Source organism: Oncorhynchus gorbuscha, linkage group LG21, assembly GCF_021184085.1.
Source record: "Oncorhynchus gorbuscha isolate QuinsamMale2020 ecotype Even-year linkage group LG21, OgorEven_v1.0, whole genome shotgun sequence".
NCBI lineage: Eukaryota > Metazoa > Chordata > Actinopteri > Salmoniformes > Salmonidae > Oncorhynchus > Oncorhynchus gorbuscha.
The window spans coordinates 39,123,564-39,143,518 of NC_060193.1; the positions used below are offsets into that span (position 1 = coordinate 39,123,564).

General features: G+C 42.6%; 1 pseudogene; it reads right to left on the reverse strand.

Moving 5' to 3' along the window:
• Positions 1-5,089: 5,089 nt before the first annotated feature.
• LOC124007974 lies at positions 5,090-15,853 on the reverse strand (annotated as a pseudogene).
• Between the last annotated feature and the right edge of the window lie 4,102 nt (positions 15,854-19,955).

Genomic DNA, 19,955 nt, shown 5'->3' on the forward strand with positions numbered 1-19,955 from the left:
CCGCAGGGAGGCGAGTTTTCCTCCATTTCCGCTCGGCTGCCCGGAGCCCTGTTCTGTGAGCTCGCAATGAGTCGTCGAGCCACGGAGCGGGAGGGGAGGACCGAGCCAGCCTGGAGGATAGGGGACATAGAGAGTCAAAGGATGCAGAAGGGGAGGAGAGGAGGGTTGAGGAGGCAGAATCAGGAGATGGGTTGGAGAAGGTTTGAGCAGAGGGAAGAGATGATAGGATGGAAGAGGATAGAGTAGCGGGGGAGAGAGAGCGGAGGTTGGGACGGCGCGATACCATCCGAGTAGGGGCAGTGTGGGAAGTGTTGGATGAGAGCGAGAGGGAAAAGGATTAGTGGATTAGTTAGTGGAAAAACAGCATCTAGTAAAGATGAGGTCGAGCGTATTGCCTGCCTTGTGAGTAGGGGGGGAAGGTGAGAGGGTGAGGTCAAAAGAGGAGAGGAGTGGAAAGAAGGAGGCAGAGAGGAATGAGTCAAAGGTAGACGTGGGGAGGTTAAAGTCGCCCAGAACTGTGAGAGGTGAGCCGTCCTCAGGAAAGGAGCTTATCAAGGCATCAAGCTCATTGATGAACTCTCTGAGGGAACCTGGAGGGCGATAAATGATAAGGATGTTAAGCTTGAAAGGGCTGGTAACTGTGACAGCATGGAATTCAAAGGAGGCGATAGACAGATGGGTAAGGGGAGAAAGAGAGAATGACCACTTGGGAGAGATGAGGATCCCGGTGCCACCACCCCGCTGACCAGAAGCTCTCGGGGTGTGCGAGAACACGTGGGCGGACGAAGAGAGAGCAGTCGGAGTAGCAGTGTTATCTGTGGTGATCCATGTTTCCGTCAGTGCCAAGAAGTCGAGGGACTGGAGGGAGGCATAGGCTGAGATGAACTCTGCCTTGTTGGCCGCAGATCGGCAGTTCCAGAGGCTACCGGAGACCTGGAACTCCACGTGGGTCGTGCGCGCTGGGACCACCAGATTAGGGTGGCCGCGGCCTCGCCGTGTGGAGCGTTTGTATGGTCTGTGCAGAGAGGAGAGAACAGGGATAGACAGACACATAGTTGACAGGCTACAGAAGAGGCTACGCTAATGCAAAGGAGATTAGAATGACAAGTGGACTACACGTCTCGAATGTTCAGAAAGTTAAGCTTACGTAGCAAGAATCTTATTGACTAAAATGATTCAAATGATACAGTACTGCTGAAGTAGGCTAGCTGGCAGTGGCTGCGTTGTTGACACTACACTAATCAGGTCGTTCCGTTGAGTGTAATAGTTTCTACAGTGCTGCTATTCGGGGGCTAGCTGGCTAGCTAGCAGTGTTGATTACGTTACGTTGCGTTAAAAGAACGACAATAGCTGGCTAGCTAACCTAGAAAATCGCTCTAGACTACACAATTATCTTTGATACAAAGATGGCTATGTAGCTAGCTACGATCAAACAAATCAAACCGTTGTACTGTAATGAAATTAAATGAAAATGTGATACTACCTGTGGAGCGAAGCGGAATGCGACCGGGTTGTTGAGTTCTATTCGGTAGACGTTGGCTAGCTGTTGGCTAGCTAGCAGTGTCTCCTACGTTAAGGACGACAAATAGCTGGCTAGCTAACCTCGGTAAATTAAGATAATCACTCTAAGACTACACACTCAAACTACACAATTATCTTGGATACGAAGACAGCAAAGACAACTATGTAGCTAGCTAACACTACACTAATCAAGTCGTTCAGTTGAGTGTAATAGTTTCTACAGTGCTGCCATTCGGTAGACGGTGGACGTTTGCTAGCTGGCTAGCTGCTGGGCAGATGGCAGTGTAGACTACGTTAGGACGACGAAATACGATAATTACGCAATTATCTTTGATACAAAGACGGCTATGTAGCTAGGTAAGAAGAAATTGCTAAGATTAGACAAATCAAACCGTTGTACTATAATGAGATGTAATGAAATGTAATGAAAAGTTATACTACCTGCGGACCGAAGTGGGGATGCGACCGCTCGCTCCAACCCGGAAGTAACTAAGCTCGTCAGAGTGGCTCATTACAGGCCCAAAATGTCTATAATGGCCACTCCATTATAGACAGAATACCAGCTGACTGCTTCTTCCCTAAATAGTTCTTGCATAGTTTCGAGCTGTGCTTTGGGTCATTGTCCTGTTGTAGGAGGAAACTGGCTCCAATTAAGCACCGTCCACAGGGTATGGCATGGCGTTGCAAAATGGAGTGATAGCCTTCCTTCTTCAATATCCCTTTTACAAATCTCCCACTTTACCACCACCAAAGCACCCGCAGACCATCACCCCCAGACCATCACATTGCCTCCACCATGCTTCACAGATGGTTCACTCCTCCAGCATCTCTTCATTGTGAGTCGAACACCTCAAAACTTAGATGTCTGTTCATAACACTTTTATTCCAATCTTCCTCTGTCCAGTGTCTGTTCTTTCGCCCATCTTATTTTTATTGGCCAGTCTGAGATGTTTTTTTCTTCAACTCTGCCTAGAAGGCCAGCATCCCGGAGTCGCCTCTTCACTGTTGACATCGAGACTGGTGTTTTGCGGGTACTATTTAATTAAGCTGCCAGTTGAGGGCTTGTGAGGCGTCTCTATCTCAAACTAGACACGAATCTACTTGTTAGTTGAAGTTATGGGTCCTACAGTAGGTCTATGTTATTGTTAGGTGAAGTTATGGGCCAATTTTTTCAACAATTAGTGTACAAACTGTTATTGTCAGGCTGATGGCAAAACTAGCCAAAGATAATTTTACTGGTTGTAGTATTTTTTTAAGTCTAAAGCAGTTGATTTGCGACAATAACACAAACATATTAAGAAGGTGATTCAAGCGAGCCTTACAATTATAATCCAAAAGTAATGTGAAATACACTCATAATCCACCTGTAAATGTAGGCTATTTTTGCTGTCAGCCTATGAGAACTCCTCTGAGTTTTCCCCATGGTGGTGAATTAGGGAATAGACACAGAGCTTATTGTGAGTTTCCTTGAGTAGCACTCCTGATCTTGCACTGTAATGTTCAGAATACGTTGTGAAAATCTAAAATCTTCGCTTACCATTTTTGCTCCAAGGCAGATATATTACATCCAAAGCTAGCAGTTTTCTCATTAGCAAGGAGAAATTTCCAAATTGTGTGTGCTATGCCCTCGTGCTGCACATTTAGCAAACATAGAAAGGGGCCTATTTTGGAGACCAACATGTCATGTGGCACACTGCTTAGTATTTCAACAACTTGAATAACTTATTTCTAGCCTACAATCATGGATGTTACTACTAATGTGAAAACAGACTTAATCTGACTATTGTTGCTATCTTGACTGTCTCCATTTTCAAATTTAACAGACGTCAATTGTTGTACAACTTCATGGGTACGCTCTGGGCATCACCCTTTACCTAAAATAAACAGTGGATTTCTGCTGTTGTGGGCCTTTAACCATCTGTCTGACTTTGTCGTTCACACAGGAGAGAGACGGGAATATTGTGGATCCTCTTGGGAGCCTCAACAACATCATGATGCTGACGAGGCAGAGAAGAGTCTCTCCAGATCAGAACTCCTCAAGAAACACCAGCATAGACACACAGGGAAGAGAACTCACTTCTGCTCTGACTGTGGGAAAATATTCACCTCTTCATCAAACCTTGAAATACATCAAGGAATTTAATTCTTCCAATTTTTCATGACTTTGTCAATCAACTTGTTCTTAATAAATCTAAATCATGGTTTAGTGTTTCTGTATCAATATGGACTTTGCACAAATTCAAGTTCTTTGGAGTAATTTTGACCTCATCCAAAAGCATCTTTGATAAATAGGATGTTTATTTCAAATCAAAATCACATTTTATTGGTCACATCCACGTGTTTAGCAGATGTTATTGTGGGTGTAGTGAAATGCTTGTTTCTAGCTCCGACGGTGCAGTAATATCTAACAAGTAATATCTAACAATTTGGGCGGCAGGGTAGCCTAGTGGTTAGAGTGTTGGACTTCAAATCCCCGAGCTGACAAGGTACAAATCTGTTGTTCTGCCCCTGAACAGGCAGTTAACCCACTGTTCCTAGGCCGTCATTGAAAATAAGAATTTGTTCTTAACTGACTTGACTAGTTAAATAAAGGCTTAAAAAAAACATATACCCAGGTTTCTCTGTAGACATGATCTGTCCCACCAGAGGGTGGAGGGGTGCCTGTATTAGTGGTTTTGATCAGATAGACACCGCAGATACACAGTATAGTGACTCCCATGTACCCTTCTAAGATTGGACTTTTCTATACCACGTATCACATGCCTGTTCCTGCCAAGTCAGCAACTACTCTTCCTGGGGTTTATTATGGATCCCCATGAGTTCCTGCCAAAGGCAGCAGCTACTCTTCCTGGGGTTTATTATGTATCCCCATTCGTTCCTGCCAAGTAAGAAGTAAGGACAGGGAGCGTGCAAGTCTGCCTGAACGGCCCCTTTCAAGCAAAAGGTATAAATGATGGGTTATGAATTAACACATCCCCTCCAGGCATTTCAATACATTCAGGATTTCTTATAGTGAGCATAACATGACAAGACATGACATCTAAGTAGCTGAATATTATTTTGGACTAAAAGTCTAACAGTTTGAAGGGCACAACTAATGTTATTCTGGTTAAACAGTGAGAGACTAGTTGATAAAGGAGTGGGGATTTTTTTTTACAATTAGGAAATAATATTTCATGTTTTACTCGTACCTCAGCCAGCATTGTGAATGATTAGCAAATAATATGCCATGTTTTACTCGTACCTCAGCCAGCATTGTGAATAATTAGCAAATAATGTCATGTTTTACTCATACCTCAGCCAGCATTGTGAATGGTTAGGAAATAATATGTAAGGTTTTACTCGTACCTCAGAGAGCATTGTGAATGGTTAGGAAATAATATGTCATGTTTTACTCGTACCTCAGACAGCATTGTGAATGGTTAGGAAATAATATGTGCATGGACTATTTTGACTGTTTTTCATACTAAGATGGACCAAGATGTGTTGCTTTTGCACATATTTGTTCATTGGTTTAGGAAGACTCTGTTGATTGGTCGGTCATTGGGTTCATATGTTTTACAATATGTTCAAATCAAATCAAGCTTTATTTATACAGCACATTTCAGACATGGATGCAATGCAATGGCTTCACGGGAAAAAATGTATAAAAAACTGAATATGTACAAATATTTACCACAACAAACATGAGGATAAAAAAAACAGAAGAATAACAACTGACAGACTAATGACCCTGAGGTAAATCCATTGATTAAAATATTAAACCCAAACGAGATGGGAAAGCCAGCACAGGTGTAACAAGGTGACAGCTATCTGTGCGCTCTACATGCTAACGAGCTATACGTGCTAAACTCCAACCTCAAAGCATAAATGGAAAAAACAAAGCCTGTAACACCTTCCCCTTTAAGACAAATATATCCTATACTTTTGTTGGACAAGTTTACTCACCACCAACAGAAAACTTCCATTTCTCATTATAACCAACTACAATGCTTCACCTTCCACAATATAAACATGGTATCTACTGGCTGTCAACAATTAAAAACAAATAAAAGCACGTATTTCTAAAAAATAATATACACATTATTTTTTTATTCCTTTTTCTTTCTATAGAATCCTAAAACTCACGAGCTTCGAGAACTCTCTTCTTCCTAAAACTCACTAGCTTCTAGAACTCTTGTCTCCAATACAGAAAAACGTGCAGTCAAAATAAATTGTGATCCTTGGCAACGCACTGGCTAAATGCAAAACACAAAACATTAGACTGCCCATGCTTGAGACAATCAGCAACCAAGTTGTTCTTATCACAGACATGTCTGATTTCAAGAGGAAACTCCTGCAATATCCGTAGTAACTTTCCACCTAACTGCAGAGCTTCTCTCTCTTTTCAGGGTTCACTAGATAGGCATGTTGTTGGATTGGGGCCCAGTCCCCAATGTCATGCTCTCGTACATTTGGTTTGGCACATCTGAAAATGATCCCTGATTTTCTAAAAGCAGGATACCAATTCCAATATAATTGTACACAAAAATTGTCAGTTGGTTGCATAAATAATTATGATTACTAAATGTTACATGAATTGTAAATATGAAATATCAAAACCAAATGTACCCCTCTTAATATGTATTGACAATAATTAACTTAACTAAGGGTGAGGCATGGAATAATAAAACATGTATCTTTTGTCAGGCTGGATGTTTGAAATATGAGGTGATTTGAGTCATGCTTCTTCAGTAGTGGAATAAAGACAATTAGCATTTGAATGTTGTAAAGAAATACTGGAGTGATATAAAATTGATAAAAGACCAATTTATTATACTGAGTCCATGTAATATAGGCTGCAAGTACATTGCAATTAAATTGGTTTTCTTTTCAACTTTTGCATAGTCTTATTTTCAACTACATTTTGCTAGGTGGGGTAGCCCCAATGTCACAGTTTAAATTTGTCCAAATCAATAGTCCAAATGCAGAAAAAGTTTGTGATAAATTGAAATCCTAAACATAAAATGTACTATCTACACAAACAACTGCCACAATAATCAGATGAAGTATTTTCTTAAACAAGCACCTTATAAACTGCACAAGCACCAAAAACGATGTTGTTTTGACAAGTAGCAATAAATCACTGATATCGATTAGGGGGGAAATCAGGTTGTACGTGCTGTTGAAACTAACACAACTAAAAAAAACACATGGAAATGGGAGATATCTTTTACATCACTGGTTAGAGGACAACCTGCAGAAGACAGTCAGCTACAATTTGGGAGTGATGCATTTAAATATAGGGGTCGAAAAACAAAGGAACACAACACTTATTTGTCATCACTCATCGATATCATGTTGAAATCAATTGTGCGAGAGGAGGCTGCACGTCCTGTAAAAACGAACGCAGCAAAAACCACACGGAATCTGGGAATAATGTGTACATCACTGGCTAGAGGACAATTTGTTGAAAACTGCTCGCTACATTTTGAAGTGTGGCATCACCAACGTGGTGTGTAACACCTCTTTTGTTGTTAGTCACTTTTTGTTAAATCATAAATAGTACTCTTCCAATTCAGGGCCTGGATTTTCCCCTGATGCTAAAATCCATATCATGCTGAAATCAATAGAACAGGGGACAAATATTTAGGGTTCTACATTGTGACATGATTAAAATAATAATTCTACAATGTTAAAACATTCTACATTGTGACATTATTTCATTGATATCATGAAACAATGTTTCTGATGTTTAATCATAGATCTTTTATCAGAGTATTTTTTCCCACATTGATCACAGCTATACGATTTTTCTCCTGTGTGTATTCTCTGGTGTAAAGTCAGATGGTCAGATCTAGAAAAACTCTTCCCACATTGATCATAGCTATAAGGTTTCTCTCCTGTGTGTGTTCTCTGGTGTAGAGTCAGCTGACTAGATGTGGTAAAACTCTTCCCACATTGATCACAGCTATAAGATTTCTCTCCTGTGTGTATTCTCTGGTGTAAAGTCAGCTGGCCAGATGAAATAAAACTCTTCCCACAATGATCACAGCTATAAGGTTTCTCTCCTGTGTGTGTTCTCTGGTGTACCATCAGGCTGTCTTGTCTGGCCGAGTAAAACTCTTCCCACATTGATCACAGCTATGAGATTTCTCTCCTGTGTGTGTTCTCTGGTGTATAGTCAGATGGCTAGATGCAGTAAAACTCTTCCCACATTGATCACAGCCAAAATATTTCTCTCTAGTGTGAATTCTTTGATGTATTTTAAGTTTGAATGAAGAGTTGAATCTTTTCCCACAGTCAGAGCAGCAGTTAGATTTCTTCCTTGTGGGTCTCTGCTGGTGTTTCTTGAGGAGTTCTGATCGGGAGAGACTCTTCTCTGCCTCGTCATCATCATGATTTTGTTGAGGATCCCCAGAGGATCCACGATTGTCCCGTCTCTCTCCTGTGTGAACGACAAAGTAAGACAAATGATTAAAGGCCCACAACCCATGAAGTTGTTCAACAATTGATGTCTGTTACATTTGACAATTAAAACTTCTTTGGGATAGGGGGCAGCATTTTCAGTTTTGAATAAATAGCGTGCCCAAATTCAATTGCCTGCTACTCATCCCCAGAATATAGACATGCATATTATTAGTAGATTTGGATATAAAACACTCTGAAGTTTCTAAAACGGTTTCATGTCTGTGAGTATATTATAACTTATGTAGCAGGCAAAAACCCTGAGGACAAACTATTCAGATGTTTTTTTCGAGATCACCCTCTTTTCAATGAGGTTTCATTGGGAAACCAGATTTCCAAGGGACTGTTTGCAGTTCCTACCGCTTCCACTGGATGTCACCTGTCTTTAGAAATTGGTTGAGATTATTCCGTACGGCCATCTTTATTAACAAGTTTCACATCATGTGTACTGTTTAAAAGTTGCGCAAGACCAGAAAGCATGCTTGAGTTTGTTGTCTTCCTGTATTGAACACAGATCATCCAGTCTTCAATTTTATCAATTATTTACATTTTTAAAAACCTGAAGTTGTATTACAAAAGTAGTTTGAAATGTTTTGGCAAAGTTTACAGGTAACTTTTGAGATATTTTGTAGTGATGTTGGTCAAGTTGGAACAAGTGTTTTTCTGGATCAAACGCTCCAAATAAATGGACATTTTGGATATATATGGACGGAATTAATCGAACAAAAGGACCATTTGTGATGTTTATGGTACATATTGGAGCGCCAACAAAAGAAGCTCGTCAAAGGCATGATTTATATTTTATTTCTGCGTTTTGTAACAGGGTTGTAGCAGGGTTGAAATATGCTACTCTCATTGTTTACTGTTGTGCTATCATCAGATAATAGCATCATATGCTTTCGCCGAAAAGCCTTTTTGACATCTGACATTTTGGCTGGATTCACAACGAGTGTAGATTTAATTTGGTATCTTACATGTGTGATTTAATGAAAGCTAGATTTTTATAGTATTTTATTTGAATTTGGCGCTCTACATTTTCCCTGACTATTGGCCAAGTGGGACGCAAGCGTCCCGCCTATCCCAGAGAATCAAGTTAGCATTAATAGTCATATTTTGTCTTGTAAGTTATTCAAGTTGTTGAAACTCTAAGCAGTGTGCCAGACAACTTTTGGTCTCCAATATAGGCCCCTTTCTGGGTTTGCTAAAATTGTGGAACGAGGTCAATGCACACACAATTTGATTGCAGAAACTCCTCCCTGCTAATGAGGAAACCACTAGTTATGGATGTAGCATATCTGCCTGGAGTAAAAATGGTAAGTGAAGATTAGTTTTTCACAATGTATTTTGAATATTACAGCGCACTATCAGATCAAGATCAGGAGTGCTACTCAAGGAAACTCACATTAAGCTCTGTGTCTATTCACTAATTCACCTCCTTTTGGGGAAAACTCAGGGGAGTTCTCATAGGCTGACCATTTCCAGGTTGCTTATGAGTGCATTTCACATTACTTTGGATTATAATTGTAAGGCTCGTTTGAATCATCTGCTTAATATGTTTGTGTTATTGTCACAAAACAACTGCTTTATACTTTTTTTAACACTTCAACCAGTAAAATGCTCTTTGGCTAGCTTTTCTATCAGCCTGAAAATGAGGGTTTGTAAACTAAGTGTTAAACAAATTGGCCGATACCATCACCAAACAATAACATAGTAGAGGTCGACCGATTATGATTTTTCAAAACCGATTCCAATTATTGGAGGATGAAAAGAAGCCGATACCGATTAAATCAACCAATGTTATATATATATTTGTAATAATGACAATTACAACGATACTGAATGAACACTTATTTTAACTTAATATAATACATTTTTTAAATCAATTAAGTCTCAAATAAATAATGAAACATGTTCCATTTGGTTTAAATAATGTGAGAAAACAGTGTTGGAGAAGAAAGTAAAAGTGCAATATGTGCCAAAAGCTAAACTTTTAAGTTACTTGCTCAGAACATGAGAACATATGGAAGCTGGTGGTTCCTTTTAACATGAGTCTTCAATATTCCCAGGTAAGAAGTTTTAGGTTGGGGTTATTATAGGAATTATAGAACGGTTTCTCTCTATACCATTTGTATTTCATATACCTTTGACTATTGCATGTTCTTATAGGCACTATAGTATTGCCAGCCTAATCTTGGGAGTTGATAGGCTTGAAGTCATAAACAGAGCTGTGCTTCAAGCATTGCGACGAGCTGCTGGCAAACGCTGAAAAGTGCTGTTTGAATGAATGCCTACGAGCCTGCTGCTGCCTACCACCACTCAGTCAGACTGCTCTATCAAATATCAAATCATACACTTAATTATAATAATAAACACAGAAATACGAGCTTTAGGTCATATTTAATTTTAAATCGCACTTCAACGACCCAGGAAGGGGCGGGGCCAAACAGGTGTTGTACCTCTTTTCCCTAATTCAGGGAACAGTAATTGTAGTCATAAAGTTACACTCTGTTTCAGCCGGTCAACTTGAGGTACAACATACTATGGGGAAATACAATAATTCCCCATGCCGACCCAAACGGATACTAAATGAAACGGCCCATGCCAGACCACCCAGACCTGACCCCGCAAGATGCGTCAGTTTTGTAAATATATTAATTGTCATTTGTTTGAAACACTCCTGTCAATATTGAGTAAGGAGGCACACCTGATTACTCATATAGAAATAGGACTAGTCTACCTGTCCTAAGCGTAAATGTAGGCCTATAAATGTGCTCATTTGGGGATGCGGTCAAACGACCTCCACTCATCACTGTCAAATGCTCCCTGAAACACTTCAGCGAGCATGCCTTTCTAAACGACCTAGCCCGGGTATCCTGGAAGGATATTGACCTCATCACGTCAGTAGAGGATGCCTGGATATATATTAAAAATGCCTTCCTCACAATCTTAAATAAGCATGCCCCATTCAAGAAATGTAGAACCAGGAACAGACATAGCCCTTGGTTCTCCCCAGACCTGGCTGCCCCTAACCAGCACAAAAACATCCTGTGGTGTTCTGTATTTTCATCAAACAGCCCCCGTGATATGCAACTTTTCAGGGAAGTTAGAAACCAATATTCACAGGCAGTTAGAAAAGCCAAGGCTAGGTTTTTCAAGCAGAAATTTTCTTCCTGCAACACAAACTCAAAAAAGTTCTGGGACACTGTAAAGTCCATGGAGAATAAGAGCACCTCCTCCCAGCTGCCCACTGCACTGAGGATAGGAAACTGTCACCACCGCCAGCACCACAAATTTTTCTACGGCTTGTCATGCTTTCCACCTGGCTCCCCCTACCCCAGTCAACAGCACTGCACACCCCACAGCAACTCGTCTGAATTTGGGAGAAGGTAAAATGGGGAAGGCTTGGACAGGTGATGTTCTGAAAGAGCTGCAAAATCTGGACCCGCACAAATCAGCCGGGCTAGGCAATCTGGATCCATTCTTTCTAAAAATGATCTGCCCGAAATTGTTGCAACCCCTATTACTAGCCTGTTCAACCTCTCTTTTGTTTTGTCTGAGATTCCCAAAGATTGGAAAGCAGCTGCGGTCTTCAAAGGGGGGGGGGGTCACTCTTGACCCAAACTGCTACAGACCTATATCTATCCAACTCTTCCTTTCTAAGGTCTTCGAAAGACAAGTTAAACAGATTACTGACCATTTTGAATCCCATCGTACCTTCTCCATTATGCAATCTGGTTTCAGAGCTGGTGCACCTCAGCCACGCTCAAGATCCTAAACGATATCTTAATCTCCATCGATAAGAAACAAAACTGTGCAGCCATATTCATTGACCTGGGGACAAGGCTTTCGACTCTGTCAATCAACACATCCTCATCAGCAGACTCAACAGCCTCGGTTTCTCAAATGATTGCCTCGTGACTCGCTCTGAGACTTGGAGTAGTTGTTCCACTTGCTCGGCAAGGGCCGCGGCTTTTGTGGACCGATGGGTAACGATGCTTCGAGGGTGGCTGTTGTCGATGTGTTCCTGGTTCGAGCGCACGTAGGGGCGAGGAGAGGGACGGAAGCTATACTGTTACACTGGCAATACTAAAGTTCCTATAAGAACATCCAATAGTCAAACGTATACGAAATACAAATGGTAGAGAGAGAAATAGTCCTATAAATACAATATTAACTACAACCTAAAACCTCTTACCTTGGAATATTGAAGTCTCATGTTAAAAGGAACCACCAGCTTTCATATGTTCTCATGTTCTGAGCAAGGAACTTAAACGTTAGCTTTCTTACATGGCACATACTGCATTTTTGCCTTCTTCTCCAACACTTTGTTTTTGCATTATTTAAACGAAATTGAACATGTTTCATTATTTATTTGAGGCTAAATAGATTTTTATTGATGTATTATATTAAGTTAAAATAAGTGTTCATTCAGTATTGTTGTAATTGTCATTATTACAAATATATATATTTTTTTAATTGTCCGATTAATCGGTATTGGCTTTTTTTTGGGACCTCCAATAATCGGTATCGGCGTTGAAAAATCATAATTGGTCGACCTCTACTCTGGACGGTTCTGACTTAGAATATGTGGACAACTACAAATACCTAGGTGTCTTAGACTGTAAACTCTCCTTCCAGACTCACATCAAACATCTCCAATCCAAAGTTAAATCTAGAATTGGCTTCCTTTTTTTTTTTTTTTTTACTAGGCAAGTCAGTTAAGAACAAATTCTTATTTTCAATGATGGCCTAGGAACAGTGGGTTAACTGCCTGTTCAGGGGCAGAACGACAGATTTGTACCTTGTCAGCTCGGGGATTTGAACTTGCAACCTTTCGGTTACTAGTCCAACACTAACCACTAGGCTACCCTGCTGCCCCAAACTGTTGCATATACCCTGACTCTGCGTGGATTGAACGCAAGAGAAGTGACAAAATTTCACCTGGTTAATTTCGCAACAAAGCATAATTCACTCATGCTGCCAAACATATCCTCGTAAAACTGACCTTCCTACCGATACTCGACTTTGGCAATGTAATTTACAAAATAGCCTCCAACATCCTACCCAACAAATTGGATGGAGTCTATCACAGTGCCATCCGTTTTGTCACCAAAGCCCCATATACTACCCACCACTGCAACCTGTACTCTCTCGTTAGCTGGCCCTCTCTTCATACTCATCGCCAAACCCACTGGATCCAGGTCATCTACAAGACCCTAATAGGTAAAGTCCCGCCTTATGTCAGCTCGCTGGTCACCTTAGCAGCACCCACTCCTAGCACATGCTCCAGCAGGTGTATTTCACTGGTCACCCCCAGGGCCAATTCCTCCTTTGGCCGCCTGTCCTTCCAGTTCTCTGCTGCCAATGACTGGAACGAACTACAAAAAATCTCTGAAACTGGAAACACTTATCTCCCTCACTACCTTTAAGCACCAGCTGTCAGAGCAGCTCACAGATCACTGCACCTGTACATAGCCCATCTATAAATAGCCCAAACAATTACCTCATCAATTACCTCATCCCCACACTGTATTTATTTATTTAGCTCCCTTGCACCCCATTATTTCTACTTTGCACATTCACCTACTGCAAATCTACAATTCCAGTGTTTTTAATTGCTATATTGTATTTACTTCGCCACCATGGCCTATTTATTGCCTTTACCTCCCTTATCGCACCTAATTTGCTCACATTGTATATAGACTTGTTTTTGTACTGTATTATTGACTGTATGTTTGTTTTACTCCATGTGTAACTCTGTGTTGTTGTGTGTGTCATACTGCTTTGCTTTATCTTGGCCAGGTCGCAGTTGTAAATGAGAACTTGTTCTCAACTTGCCTACCTGGTTAAACAAAGGTAAAATTAAAAATAAATAAACAAATAGCCTACAGCTGTGTCGGTCGAGAACTCACTGGCAGCGGAAACTGAGGTCCCAGAATATTTTATACAATGTTTCGAGTTCGTTATAGACAGGCCATATGAGTTATAGGACATTTATTTGCAATATTTTTATTTATTGGCTTTATGTAGGCTATTTTTTACATAGATGGCAATGGCAATAAAAGTTACATTTACATTTAAGTCATTTAGCAGACGCTCTTATCCAGAGCGACTTACAAATTTACTTTAAGATTTGTATCATTTTCATTTAGATAGAATGTAGATTAATCACAGACAATGATTTTGAGACACTATCAATGAAATGAAACTGTTCCATGAAAATGTGCATATGAAAATCATAACTGGCACACAGATCGGTAGAAATGGTAAGATAAATTTGCACTCCAAATGTAGGTTGCCGACTGCTTGTGTAGCCCATTACCAGCCATGTCAGAATATATAAAGGCCAGCAGGACGAGGTGGTTCAGGAAGAGTTTGTTTCTTCTCCTAGTTAGGCTATATTGATGTAATGGCATGAACAAATTGCTGAATATTATACAATGACTTATCAACAGCTCTAACAATTTGACCCCCATAGGAAATCTACACTGGCAATTCTAGAATATACTATACATCCTACAAACTTGGTAAACTATAATTTTGACCTCATGAATGGCCAGTCCTTGTATTCATAGTGTAGTGAATTCAGGGGGTAGCCCTGAGCTGAACTCAAAACCTGGGTCCAGTGACTGTCAAGCCAACACCTTATAACTGTTACGCCAAGATGTCTGAACTTCTTGACGAGGTCACTGAGATTTGGGCTATGGTTGATACAATAGCTTTCTGTATGAATTTGAGAGTGGTTACATTTCTCCAGCCCCCATCCCTCAGATGTTTACCAAACCAAGTCTCTAGACAGCCATTTTGTTTCTGTTCATATCCTAGGTTGTCCATTTAAAAAACTCCATGCAACAATCAATCAACCTGCAGTGAAACAATAGTAAAGCTGTCATTTCACCACTGTTATGGTAATAAGATGATGGATGAGGCTGGAGAAATGCAACTGGTCTCAAATTCATAGACCTACAGATGCAAGGACTGACCATCCATGATATCAACATTACAGATGTATTATAGATTTAACCATGTTGAGGCTATACAATGTTACTTTACATTGTTTCTAGACATTGGAGTAAAAAAAGCTTATTTGGTATTCTGATGGGGTACAACAGTTGAACTAAGCTTATGAGGCATGTGTTATATTCTTTAAGAAACAATAAATAAATAATTTAAAAGTCTAAATATTGATGTAGCAATTGCAGATTTTTCCCTTTAACACCCCACGTCAGTTCAACAACTGCAGAGTTTGTGCCTCTGTTTATAGACAATACTTACTAGTGTTTACATCGTTAGAACCCTTGGATGCCTTAAGATGCGTTTGGGAAACCGGGCCCAGATCGCCAAACTCCTCTTCTTCCTCCTCCTTTGTGGATTTAACAGTCATCTCCCCCTCTTTCAGTCCAAAAACTGCATCCTCTTATTTTACTGTGAAATCATCCTCTTTCACTCTGAACGCGTCTTCCTCTTCTTTCACTGAAACGTCTTTCTCTTCCTCTTTCACGGTAACAGCCTCACCCTCTACTTGTTTTTGTATTGTAACATCCTTCTCTTCCTCTTTCACAAGAGCTTCTTTCTCCGTCCAGCAGACCCACTCTCCTTTAGCAGGAGGAAAGTAGCTTAGTGAACTCATGGTCGGAGATGTTAGCTAGCTAGCATTAGCGACTAGCCTAGTTCTAAGTTAACTTAGCAAACCAGCTAGCTGACAAACAACGTAAACATAATTAATTGGGCCAACAAGTACATACGACGGAAGTGTTTAATACACAGCGACTAATATACACCAAAAGACTAAAGAGAGTGAATGTTGTAGTTGTGTTTGCTAGAAAGATACCGAGACGTCTGACTAGCTGTTGTTGTTGGAGCTTCCGGTCTACTAGATTTTACGTCGCCGGAACCTAAAAGACGCACATCGCCATCTGCTGACTGGAATCGGCAACGCAGTTGAGGAACCAAACGTTTATTTTTTATTTATTTCATAAAAGTTTAATATTATATTAAGTCGTTCAAAGAGAAGCATGTGTTGATTGATACGTGTTTAATGAGTGAGAATGTAAAACAAACTGTTACACCCACTACATATTTGCATTGAACCATACTTCTGACATGGATAATTTTGACCCCAGAGGCATATTACATTTACATTACATTTACATTACATTTAAGTCATTTAGCAGACGCTCTTATCCAGAGCGACTTACAAATTGGTGCATTCACCTTATGACATCCAGTGGAACAACCACTTTACAATAGTGCATCTAAATATTTTAAGGGGGGGGGAGGGGTGAGAAGGATTACTTTATCCTATCCTAGGTATTCCTTAAAGAGGTGGGGTTTCAGGTGTCTCCGGAAGGTGGTGATTGACTCCGCTGTCCTGGCGTCGTGAGGGAGTTTGTTCCACCATTGGGGAGCCAGAGCAGCGAACAGTTTTGACTGAGCTGAGCGGGAACTGTACTTCCTCAGTGGTAGGGAGGCGAGCAGGCCAGAGGTGGATGAACGCAGTGCCCTTATTTGGGTGTAGGGCCTGATCAGATCCTGGAGGTACTGAGGTGCCGTTCCCCTCACAGCTCCGTAGGCAAGCACCATGGTCTTGTAGCGGATGCGAGCTTCAACTGGAAGCCAGTGGAGAGAGCGGAGGAGCGGGGTGACGTGAGAGAACTTGGGAAGGTTGAACACTAGACGGGCTGCGGCGTTCTGGATGAGTTGTAGGGGTTTAATGGCACAGGCAGGGAGCCCAGCCAACAGCGAGTTGCAGTAATCCAGACGGGAGATGACAAGTGCCTGGATTAGGACCTGCGCCGCTTCCTGTGTGAGGCAGGGTCGTACTCTGCGGATGTTGTAGAGCATGAACCTACAGGAACGGGCCACCGCCTTGATGTTAGTTGAGAACGACAGTTTGTTGTCCAGGATCACGCCAAGGTTCTTAGCGCTCTGGGAGGAGGACACAATGGAGTTGTCAACCGTGATGGCGAGATCATGGAACGGGCAGTCCTTCCCCGGGAGGAAGAGCAGCTCCGTCTTGCCGAAGTTCAGCTTGAGGTGGTGATCCGTCATCCACACTGATATGTCTGCCAGACATGCAGAGATGCGATTCGCCACCTGGTCATCAGAAGGGGGAAAGGAGAAGATTAATTGTGTGTCGTCTGCATAGCAATGATAGGAGAGACCATGTGAGGTTATGACAGAGCCAAGTGACTTGGTGTATAGCGAGAATAGGAGAGGGCCTAGAACAGAGCCCTGGGGGACACCAGTGGTGAGAGCGCGTGGTGAGGAGACAGATTCTCGCCACGCCACCTGGTAGGAGCGACCTGTCAGGTAGGACGCAATCCAAGCGTGGGCCGCGCCGGAGATGCCCAACTCGGAGAGAGTGGAGAGGAGGATCTGATGGTTCACAGTATCGAAGGCAGCCGATAGGTCTAGAAGGATGAGAGCAGAGGAGAGAGAGTTAGCTTTAGCGGTGCGGAGCGCCTCCGTGATACAGAGAAGAGCAGTCTCAGTTGAATGACTAGTCTTGAAACCTGACTGATTTGGATCAAGAAGGTCATTCTGAGAGAGATAGCGGGAGAGCTGACCAAGGACGGCACGTTCAAGAGTTTTGGAGAGAAAAGAAAGAAGGGATACTGGTCTGTAGTTGTTGACATCGGAGGGATCGAGTGTAGGTTTTTTCAGAAGGGGTGCAACTCTCGCTCTCTTGAAGACGGAAGGGACGTAGCCAGCGGTCAGGGATAAGTTGATGAGCGAGGTGAGGTAAGGGAGAAGGTCTCCGGAAATGGTCTGGAGAAGAGAGGAGGGGATAGGGTCGAGCGGGCAGGTTGTTGGGCGGCCGGCCGTCACAAGACGCGAGATTTCATCTGGAGAGAGAGGGGAGAAAGAGGTCAGAGCACAGGGTAGGGCAGTGTGAGCAGAACCAGCGGTGTTGTTTGACTTAGCAAACGAGGATCGGATGTCGTCGATCTTCTTTTCAAAATGGTTGACGAAGTCATCTGCAGAGAGGGAGGAGGGGGGAGGGGGAGGAGGATTCAGGAGGGAGGAGAATGTGGCAAAGAGCTTCCTAGGGTTAGAGGCAGATGCTTGGAATTTAGAGTGGTAGAAAGTGGCTTTAGCAGCAGAGACAGAGGAGGAAAATGTAGAGAGGAGGGAGTGAAAGGATGCCAGGTCCGCAGGGAGGCGAGTTTTCCTCCATTTCCGCTCGGCCTTCCGGAGCCCTGTTCTGTGAGCTCGCATTGAGTCGTCAAGCCACGGAGCGGGAGGGGAGGACCGAGCCGGCCTGGAAGATAGGGGACATAGAGAGTCAAAGGATGCAGAAAGGGAGGAGAGGAGGGTTGAGGAGGCAGAATCAGGAGATAGGTTGGAGAAGGTTTGAGCAGAGGGAAGAGATGATAGGATGGAAGCGGAGAGAGTAGCGGGGGAGAGAGAGCGAAGGTTGGGACGGCGCGATACCATCCGAGTAGGGGCAGTGTGGGAAGTGTTGGATGAGAGCGAGAGGGAAAAGGATACAAGGTAGTGGTCGGAGACTTGGAGGGGAGTTGCAATGAGGTTAGTGGAAGAACAGCATCTAGTAAAGATGAGGTCGAGCGTATTGCCTGCCTTGTGAGTAGGGGGGGAAGGTGAGAGGGTGAGGTCAAAAGAGGAGAGGAGTGGAAAGAAGGAGGCAGAGAGGAAAGAGTCAAAGGTAGACGTGGGGAGGTTAAAGTCGCCCAGAACTGTGAGAGGTGAGCCGTCCTCAGGAAAGGAGCTTATCAAGGCATCAAGCTCATTGATGAACTCTCCGAGGGGACCTGGAGGGCGATAAATGATAAGGATGTTAAGCTTGAAAGGGCTGGTAACTGTGACAGCATGAAATTCAAAGGAGGCGATAGACAGATGGGTAAGGGGAGAAAGAGAGAATGACCACATGGGAGAGATAAGGATCCCTATGCCACCACCCCGCTGACCAGAAGCTCTCGGGTGTGCGAGAACACGTGGGCGGACGAAGAGAGAGCAGTAGGAGTAGCAGTGTTATCTGTGGTGATCCATGTTTCTGTCAGTGCCAAGAAGTCGAGGGACTGGAGGGAGGCATAGGCTGAGATGAACTCTGCCTTGTTGGCTGCAGATCGGCAGTTCCAGAGGCTACCGGAGACCTGGAACTCCACGTGGGTCGTGCGCGCTGGGACCACCAGATTAGGGTGGCAGCGGCCACGCGGTGTGGAGCGTTTGTATGGTCTGTGCAGAGAGGAGAGAACAGGGATAGACAGACACATAGTTGACAGGCTACAGAAGAGGCTACGCTAATGCAAGGAGATTGGAATGACAAGTGGACTACACGTCTCGAATGTTCAGAAAGTTAAGCTTACGTAGCAAGAATCTTATTGACTAAAATCATTAAAAATGATACAGTAATGCTGAAGTAGGCTAGCTGGCAGTGGCTGCGTTGTTGACTTTGTAGGCTAGCTGACAGTGGCTGCGTTGTTGACACTACACTAATCAAGTCGTTCCGTTGAGTGTAGTAGTTTCTACAGTGCTGCTATTCGGGGCTAGCTGGCTAGCTAGCAGTGTTGATTACGTTACGTTGCGTTAAAAGAACGACAATAGCTGGCTAGCTAACCTAGAAAATCGCTCTAGACTACACAATTATCTTTGATACACAGACGGCTATGTAGCTAGCTATGTAGCTAGCTACGATCAAACCAATCAAACCGTTGTGCTGTAATGAAATGAAATGAAAAATGTGATACTACCTGTGGAGCGAAGCGGAATGCGACCGGGTTGTTGAGTGCGGAAGTTCTATTCAGTAGACGTTGGCTAGCTGTTGGCTAGCTAGCAGTGTCTCCTACGTTAAGGACGACAAATAGCTGGCTAGCTAACCTCGGTAAATTAAGATAATCACTCTAAGACTACACGCTCTAAACTACACAATTATCTTGGATACGAAGACAGCAAAGACAACTATGTATCTAGCTAACACTACACTAATCAAGTCGTTCAGTTGAGTGTAATAGTTTCTACAGTGC